The sequence below is a fragment of the Pongo pygmaeus genome, chromosome X (assembly GCF_028885625.2).
Source record: "Pongo pygmaeus isolate AG05252 chromosome X, NHGRI_mPonPyg2-v2.0_pri, whole genome shotgun sequence".
Taxonomy (NCBI): domain Eukaryota; kingdom Metazoa; phylum Chordata; class Mammalia; order Primates; family Hominidae; genus Pongo; species Pongo pygmaeus.
The window spans coordinates 144008045-144017025 of record NC_072396.2 but is presented as its reverse complement, the minus strand read 5'-3'; the positions used below and the strand labels follow the sequence as shown (position 1 = coordinate 144017025).

Below are 8981 nucleotides of genomic sequence, written 5' to 3'. Positions count from 1 at the left end.
GCCTGAATGATCCTTTATAAATGTAAATCAGGTCATGTCACCCTCCTTCTTAGAAGTTTCCAACCACTTTTTTTTTTTTTTTTTTTTTTTTTTTTTTGAGACAGAGTCTTGCTCTGTTGCCCAGAGTGCAAGGGCACAATCTTGGCTCACTGCAACCTTTGCCTCCCAGGTTCAAGTGATTCTCCTGCCTCAGGAGTGCACCCCTTGTCAACTTGAACCCATACACATTTCCTGAGATCATACATAATCTTCAAATAAGGACAATAATAAGGCCATAATTATGCCTAACATAATACAACTATCCTTCATATAACTGGAAATCCACCAATCCCCAACCCAAATACTATACATAAAGTTAACAATACTTAAATACTGACGTGCAGTCAATAAATCTTATGTCACATGATAAAGGAGAAAGAAAATAAAATGAAGATATCTTCCTAGTACAAGTGTATGCATGCACAAACATGGTTTTAGCAAAAGATGGAGGAAATACTCATGACAATTACAGTCCTCGTTTCTGCAGCTGGTCACTTGGTCATAGCTGGTATTGATGAGTACCTTCTTCTACTACTCATTCTGTATTCCCTTTACCTTCAGCAAGCACCTCAGCAGGTTGTGGTTTTTCTCCTAGTGGAGTGACCCAAACCTTCATTCCTGAAGGGTCTGGGTCATTTGTAGTCCTGCCTGTATTGGGCTGTTATAGTTTCCCATTGACCTTAATCACAGAGGAAGAGATGCCCTAATGGATCTCCTGTATTCCATGCACACTCTTCCTTACCTCCATTGTGGAGTAGTAGACTGAATTCATCTTGATAGTCCAGGTCAGTCACCCCAGCCAACACTGAAACTCCCTTCTTAGCTTGTTGACTTAAAGGTAGGGGGAGCCCAAAGTGTCCACGTGGCAATCTTAACTTCCAGTTTAATGGAATTGTTATTGGGTCTCCTGGTGGCAGTGTTCCTCCCTCTAGAAGTAAGACTTCTAGGTTAGCAGAACTGAATGTCGTGAACAGGAAGCAAAAATTTTGCTAGTGTATCACTACGGGTGATGGTGAGTGGTGCCACTTCCACTTCCACCCCTTGATTCCTGGGCCAGTGAATTCTGGCTATGGGAGAAACAGTACCATATACTGGATGCTGATTCAGAGCATACATGGTTTCTGGAGAACTTTGCCCTAGCCTTGCAAAGTATTGTCACCTAGTTGACATTGTAATTGTGACTTCAAAAGGCCATTCCACCGTTCTGTCAATCCAGCTGCTTTAGGATGATGGCGAACATGGTAAGACCAGTGAATTCCATGAGCATGGGCTCACTTTCACACATCTTTAGCTGTAAAGTGAGTGCCTTAGTCAGAGGCATGCTGTGTGGAATACCATGTTGGTGGATAAGGCATTCCGTGAGCCCACAGATGGTAGTCTTGGCAGAAGCATTGTGTGCAGGATAGGCAAACCCATATACGCAGTAAGTGTTTATTCCAGTGAGGATAAATGTCTGCCCTCTCCATGATGAAAGAGGTCTGATATAGTCAACCTGCTACCAGGTAGCTGGCTGATCACCCTGAGGAATGGTGCCATATCGAGGGCTCAGTGTTGATCTCTGCTGCTGGCAAATTGGGCACTCAACAGTGCCCACAGCCAGGTCAGCCTTGGTGAATGAAAGTTCATGTTGCTGAGCCCATGCGTAACCTCCATCCCTGCCACCATGGCCACTTGGTTCATGGGCCTATTGGGCGATGACAGGGGTGGCTGAGGAAAGAGGCTGAGTGGTGTCCACAGAACGGGTCAACCTGTCCACTTGATTATTAAAATCCTCCTCTGCTGACATCACTCGTTGGTGAGCACTCACATGGGATACAAATATCTTCACAGTTTTTGACCACTCAGAGCAGTCCATCCACATACCTCTTCCCCAGATTTCTTTGTCACCAATTTTCCAATCATGCTTCTTCCAAGTTCCTGACCATCCAGCCAAACCATTGGCTATGCCCATTAATCAGTATATAATCGCACATCTGGCCATTTCTCCTTCCATGCAAAGTGCACAACCAGGTGCACTGCTCGAAGTTCTGCCCACTGGGAAGATTTCCCTTCACCGCTATCCTTCAGGGATATCCCAGAAAGGGGTTGTAGTGCTGCAGCTGTCCACTTTTGGATGGTGCCTGCATATCATGCAGAACCATCTGTGAACCAGGCCCTAGTCTTCTCTTCCTCTGTCAACTGATCATAGGGAACTCCCCATGAGGCCATTGGTGTAGGCTGGGAGAGAGAAGGCAGGGTGGCAGGAGTGGAGACCATGGGCATTTGAGCCACTTCCTTGTTTAGTTAAACAAGTGCCTTCAGGACCTGCTCGAGCCTGATCACATATACACCACTTCAATTTGATGATGGAATGCTGTTGTGCATGACCCACTTTATGTCTAAATAGGTCAGAAAGCATCCAGTTCATGATAGGCCGTTCAGGTTGCATGGTGACTTGATGACCCATAGTCAAACCTTCAGTTTCCATCAAAGCCCCGTAACAAGCCAAGAGCCATCTCTCAAAAGGAGAGTAGTTATCTGCAGAAAATGGAAGGGCCTTGCTCCAAAGTCCTAGAGGCCTCCATTGTGATTCACCTATGGGGGCCTGCCAAAGGCCCCAAACAGCAACCCTATCTGCCACTGACATCTCAAGCACCGTTGGATCTGCTGGGTCATATGGCCCAAATGGCAGAGCAGCTTGCACAGCAGCCTGGACCTGTTGCAGAGCCTTCTCCTGTTCTGGACCCCACTCAAAACTGGCAGCCTTTCGGGTCACTTGATACATGGGCTGGAGTAACACACCCAAATGAGGAATGTGTTCCCTCCAAAATCCAAATAGGCCCACTAGGCGTTGGGCCTCTTTCTTGGTTGTAGGAGGCGCCAAATGCAGCAACTTATCCTTCACCTTAGAGGAATATCTCAACAGGCCCCACACCACTGGACTCCTAGAAATTTTACTGAGGTAGAAGGTCTCTGAATTTTAGTCAGATTTATTTCCCATCCTCTGGCATGCAAATGTCTCACTGATAAATCCAGTGTGTTTGGTATTTCTTGCTCACTGGATCCAGTCAGCATAATGTCATCAATGTAATGGACCAGTGTGATATCTTGCAGAAGCAAAAAGTGATCAACGTCTCTCTAAATAAGATTATGACACAGAGCAGGAGAGTTAATATACCCCTGAGGTAGGACAGTAAAAGTATATTGCTAGCCTTTCCAGCTGAAGGCAAATTGCTTCTGGTGGGCCTTATGGACAGAAATGGAAAAAAAAAGGCATTTGCCAAGTCAATGGCTGCATACCAGGTACTAGGATATGTTTTAATTTGCTTAAGCAATGAAACCACATCTGGTACAACAGCCGCAATTGGAGTCATCACTTGGGTAAACTTACGATAGTCCTCTGTCATTCTCCAAGATCCATCTGTCTTCTGCACAGGCCAAATGGGAGAGTTGAACAGGGGTGTGGTGGGAATCACCACCCCTGCATCTTTCAAGTCCTTGATGATGGCGCTAATCTCCGCAATCCCTCCAGGGATGTGATGTTGTTTTTTGATTTACTATTTTTCTAGGTATAGGCAGCTGTAATGGCTTCCATTTGGCTTTTCTCACCATAATTAGCCCTCACCCTACCAGTCAAGGAGCCAATATGGGGGTTCTACCAGCTGCTAAGTATGTCTATGCCAATTATGCATTCTGGCACTGGGGAAATGACCACAGGATGAGTCTGGGGACACACTGGACCCACTGTAGTCAGACCTGAGCTAAAACTTCATTAATTACCTGATCTCCATAGCCCCTACTTTAACTGGAGGACCACAGTGACATTTTGGGTCCCCTGGAATCAACATCAGCAAAGAGCCAGTGACCAGTAGTCCCCAAAATATCTGATCATTTCCCTTTCTCCAATGCACAGTTACCCTGGTAAAAGGCCAGTAGTCTCCTTGGGGAAGGATGGGAGAAAGATTCACTGCATCAATTGTCGGTAGTGTAGTGAGGTCCTTCCTCAAGGGGACCCAGCCATCCCTTCATTCAAGGGGTTCTGGGTCTGTAAAGTGGGTCAAGTCTGGAAATTGATTGAGGGGCAGTGATTCTCTGTTTTTATAATTAAAATTAGTCTTTTATCCATTCAACCTAGAAGTTTTCTGCTTGTATAAATTAAGTAGGAATGCAGTAGGCTTCCTGTCAATTTCACTTCTAGGAACACTGTGATTAATTAGCCAATGCCAGACCTCTACATGAGTCAAACTATTCTGATTGCTGCTTTGTCTCTGCTGTCCATTATGGTTGCTATGGCCACCTTGCCTTTGACAATTGAGTGCCGCCACTTGGCCCCTGCCACCTCAGGATCCAATTATTCCCATTGTATTTAAATTTTGTAGTTGAGTGACTGTGGTTCCCACTGTTAGATCTGACATACAAAAAAGAGCAATTACAGGGCTCTTCAAAGATACAGGTGCTGCCCTCACAAATCTATTTCACAAGGTATTGGTCAAGGGTGTAACTTCTGGATCCCTCAGCTGGATGAGTAGGTCTGAAGTGACTAATCCACTCCACAACCCCAATCTCTCTAAGCCTTTGGATCCCTTGTTCTACATTAAACGAAGGGAGATCAGGCATTTCCAGCTCACTCACAATGGGCCAGCTTTTTTTTTTTTTAATTATACTTTAAGTTCTAGGGTACATGTGCACAATGTGCAGGTTTGTTACATATGTATACATGTGCCATGTTGGTGTGCTGCACCCATTAACTCATCATTTACATTAGGTATATCTCCTAATGTTATCCCTCCCCCGTCCCCCGACCCCACAACAGGCCCTGGTGTGTGATGTTCCCCTACTTGTGTCCAAGTGTTCTCTCTGTTCAATTCCCACCTATGATTGAGAACATGTGGTGTTTGGTTTTTTGTCCTTGTGATAGTTGGCTGAGAATGATGGTTTCCAGCTTCATCCATGTCCCTACGAAGGACATGAACTCATCCTTTTTTATGGCTGCATAGTATTCCATGGTGTATATGTGCCAACAATGGGCCATCTTTTAATCCACATTTCAGCTAACCAAGCAAATGAACTATTAGAACCTTTTTTAACTCCCCGAGCTGCAACATTAAATGCAAAGTCCCTACTTTGTGGGCCCAAATTAATAAATTCAGCCTGATCCAACTCTATGTTTCTTCCATCATTATCCCTCATGCTTAATATCCATTTTCATACCTGTTCTCTAGATTTCTGTTTATATAATTAGAAAACTGAAGCAGTTCTTTTCTAGTGTAGTGCACCTCCTCATGGGTCACACTCTCAACCTCTCCTCTAGGGGCCCACCTGGACTTTAGTCTAGTTATAGGTCTAGAAGTAAACAGGGATGTTGGGGGTGGCTCCTGAGGAGAATCAACATTATCTTGCCTGGCAACTGCCTCAGGGTACGCTATCACTGTTGCCTCAGGCAGCGCAGGGTTTATCTCCTCAGACAAAGGTGGAAAAGGTGATGGCAGCATGGGTCGGGGAGGGGGTGTTACTGCTACTGGGGATGGGGAAGCTGCTTCTTCTGGCAAAAAAAAGTTTCATCAGAGTTTACAAACTCAGTGTCCCCAGCTTCATCAGGGTCCTCCCAGATGTCCCCATTCCAAGTTGCATGGTCCCATTCTTTTCCAATCAATGCCCTCACTTTAACAGTAGGCACCCGGCAAGGCTGTGCATGCACCTTTCATTGCAGGTCAGCCACTTGCATGATAAGAGCTTGTGTCTGCTTTTCCACAACTTCAACGCTTTCTCTACAAGAGATAAGACTCTCACTCAGGGCAATCTTAGCAGATGTGAGGCTCAGTATCTGCTTCTAAAGCTGGGAGATAAAATCCCTGAGTTCATCATTTTCTTTCATCACGTTGTCCACTGAACACATGTGGTCAAAGGTATTATGAAAAGTCAGTAAACTCCTTGCCTCTCATGAGTGATGAATCAGGAGTGTCAAATGCATTTATTTTGCATAACTCTCTAAACAGTTCACACCAAGGACTATCAGTATTTTCCATACTATGAGAAGTGGAGTCCTTTGCATTTTGGGATATAATCATATTAAGCAACCAACTCCAGAAACCCTAAAACCATCCTTAATATTCTGTTGGTCTAGAACCACTCCTGGTACCAAAATCTGTATTAGTCAGAGTTCTTAGAGAGACAGAACTAATGGAATATATATATATATATAGTTAATACTTTATATATATATATAAAGTTAATACATATATAAAGTATTATATACATATGTAAAGTTAATACTTTATATATATATAAAGTATTAACTCATATGATCACAGGGTCCCACAATAGGCCGTCTGCAGGTTGAGAAACAAGGAGAACCAGTCTGAGCTCCAACACTGAAGAATTTGGAGTCTGATATTCAAGGGCAGGAAGCAACCAGCATGGGAGAAAGATGTAGTCTGGGAAGCTAGGCCAATCTCCCTTTTCACATTTTTCTAGTTGCTTATATTCTAGCTGTGCTGGCAGCTGATTAGATTTTGCCCACCCAGATTAAAGGTAGGTCTGCCTTTCCCAGCCCATTAACTCAAATGTTAATCTCCTTTGGCAACACTCTCACAGACACACCCAGGATCAATACTTTGTATCCTTCAATCCAGTCAAGTTGGCACTCAGTATTAACCATCACAGCTCCTTAATAGCAGGGGCTATGTGTTTTTGGCTCTCTGTATCCACAGGTTCTAGCACAGTGCCAGGCACAGGATAGGAGCTCAGTACATGAGCAAAGGAGGCACAGCTGCACTGGAGCATTTGTATGCAGAGCACTTCCCTCAGCTGGCTGGGGGAACAACCAGGAAATGAGATGGATGATTTGGGCCTTGAGTTGCTTATGATCTAGTTAGGGAGATGAAAAGCAGAAATCAATCATACACACACACACACATACACACACCAAAACAACAACAACAGCAACAACAACAAAGACAAGAACAAAAAGAACAGTTGACAGTTGCCAAGTATGAAAATTAACAGAAATCAGCAAGGAGGGCTTAATAAAGGTTGCAGTTATTATTATCTTCATTTAGTAGATGTCAAAACAAGACTCATAAAAGTGATGAAGGCCATAGATTTATGCCTATAATTCATTCAGACATGCCAGGAAATTTCAGTCAATTTGATTTGCTGGGGCCCATCTCCCAATTCCTGTGATTGACTAGGGCCCAAAGACTTGGGAAGCATTATTACTGGAAAAATCATAGTAATGAAACTTGCTGAAGAATAATGACTACATCTTACAGCTGCATCTGGTTCCACAACATCTGTGCCCATCGACTCAGAAAGCAGTGCCATATTCTCTTGAGTAATTGTAGCCAGAGTTATGGAGGCTGGCAGCTATGGCCCCTGTAGCAGGCACTGGAGGTGGGAAAATAGAGTAGGGAGGTGTGGGGGAGGAATATGCTTTTAACAAGGACCATAGACAAGGGGCTTAGAGAGGCCTCTTTACAAATGGATGGCAGAACATTGTAGACTATTGGTTATGAGCTAGGGCATTGGAACCACACTGTTTTGCTTCAAATTCTGGCTTTGCTTAGGAACCATGATGGACTTGTTAATTCTGGCTGTGGCATGTTAATCAACCGTTTTATGACTTTGCTGTTTCATCCATAAAATGGAACTAATAACAGTGTCTACCTCATCAGATTTTTATAAGTGTTAAATGAAATAATATATGCAAAATGCTTGGCATATAGCCAGTGCTTAACAAACATTTGCTATTACTATATCCTACCAGTATTTTCCACACTGTGGTTGCAACCTATTAATAGATGATGATAAATATATAGTCATGACCTGGATATTTTATTAATGAGACAGCAATGAATAAAAAATATGAATGCATTGAATGTTGGAGATGGAAATATTGTTTTTGAAACTTGTTCCACGTGTTTGTGTGTGCGTGTATATATAATATACACATATGTATACACATAAATGCTCACATACATATACACATACACAGATGAGTACACATGAAAACATATGCATACTTATACATGAAAATATATAGATCCATTTATACAAGCAAACACAAACCTATAAATATACACACATTCACAGCATATACACATACATATATATACTTGCACACATATTCACAGGTATACAAACACACATATACACAAGGAAACATGCATACAAACTTACAAATACATTTAAATACATGTATACCTATGCACACACATATACACATGCACATATGCATATGTAAACATGCAATGCACTAACATAAAATACACACATATACAAATACACACATATTAACATATACATACATACACACATATGTATACACATATACATATGTACATGCCAAAATATATATACATACATACATATGTATGTACAAACACATACACACAACAAACATGCATACACAGATGCATAGGCATACATTAGCATACACACATGCACACACGTATGCCAACATACAGACACAAATACATGTTCACACATGCTGATGCACGTGCTCGTATAAACACATATACATATATACACATACACAGATACAGGCACACGCCTATACATATACCTACACAATATACATACATACTCATATACATATGTACAAACACACAAACATACATACCTACACACATTCATACACATATGCAAACACACACACATTCACATCATTATTCTGTTTTGCATGAGAACCAGGCTCTACATTTCAGGTGTGCCCATGCCTCTGATCTATGTTCAAACTAGATCAGTCCTCAAACCCACAGCATGCCTAACGGTGAAACACATCTTATCACACCAGGAGAATTTTAAAATCATTATTGGAAGATGTCATTTCTGCTTTTAAACAATTTATATTCATATTATCTATCAAAGTGAAGATTTGAAAAGAGCTTTGCTTTGAATTCATTTCCAGCCTTACTTTTGAATCTTTATAAAAAGAAACACAAAGCATCAGAAACTGTTGCTCT

At 42.3% G+C, this 8981-nt stretch overlaps 1 pseudogene; it reads right to left on the bottom strand.

Annotated features, from left to right (window-relative positions):
* Positions 1 to 505: 505 nt before the first annotated feature.
* LOC134739026 (uncharacterized) lies at positions 506 to 7320 on the bottom strand (annotated as a pseudogene).
* Positions 7321 to 8981: the final 1661 nt, after the last annotated feature.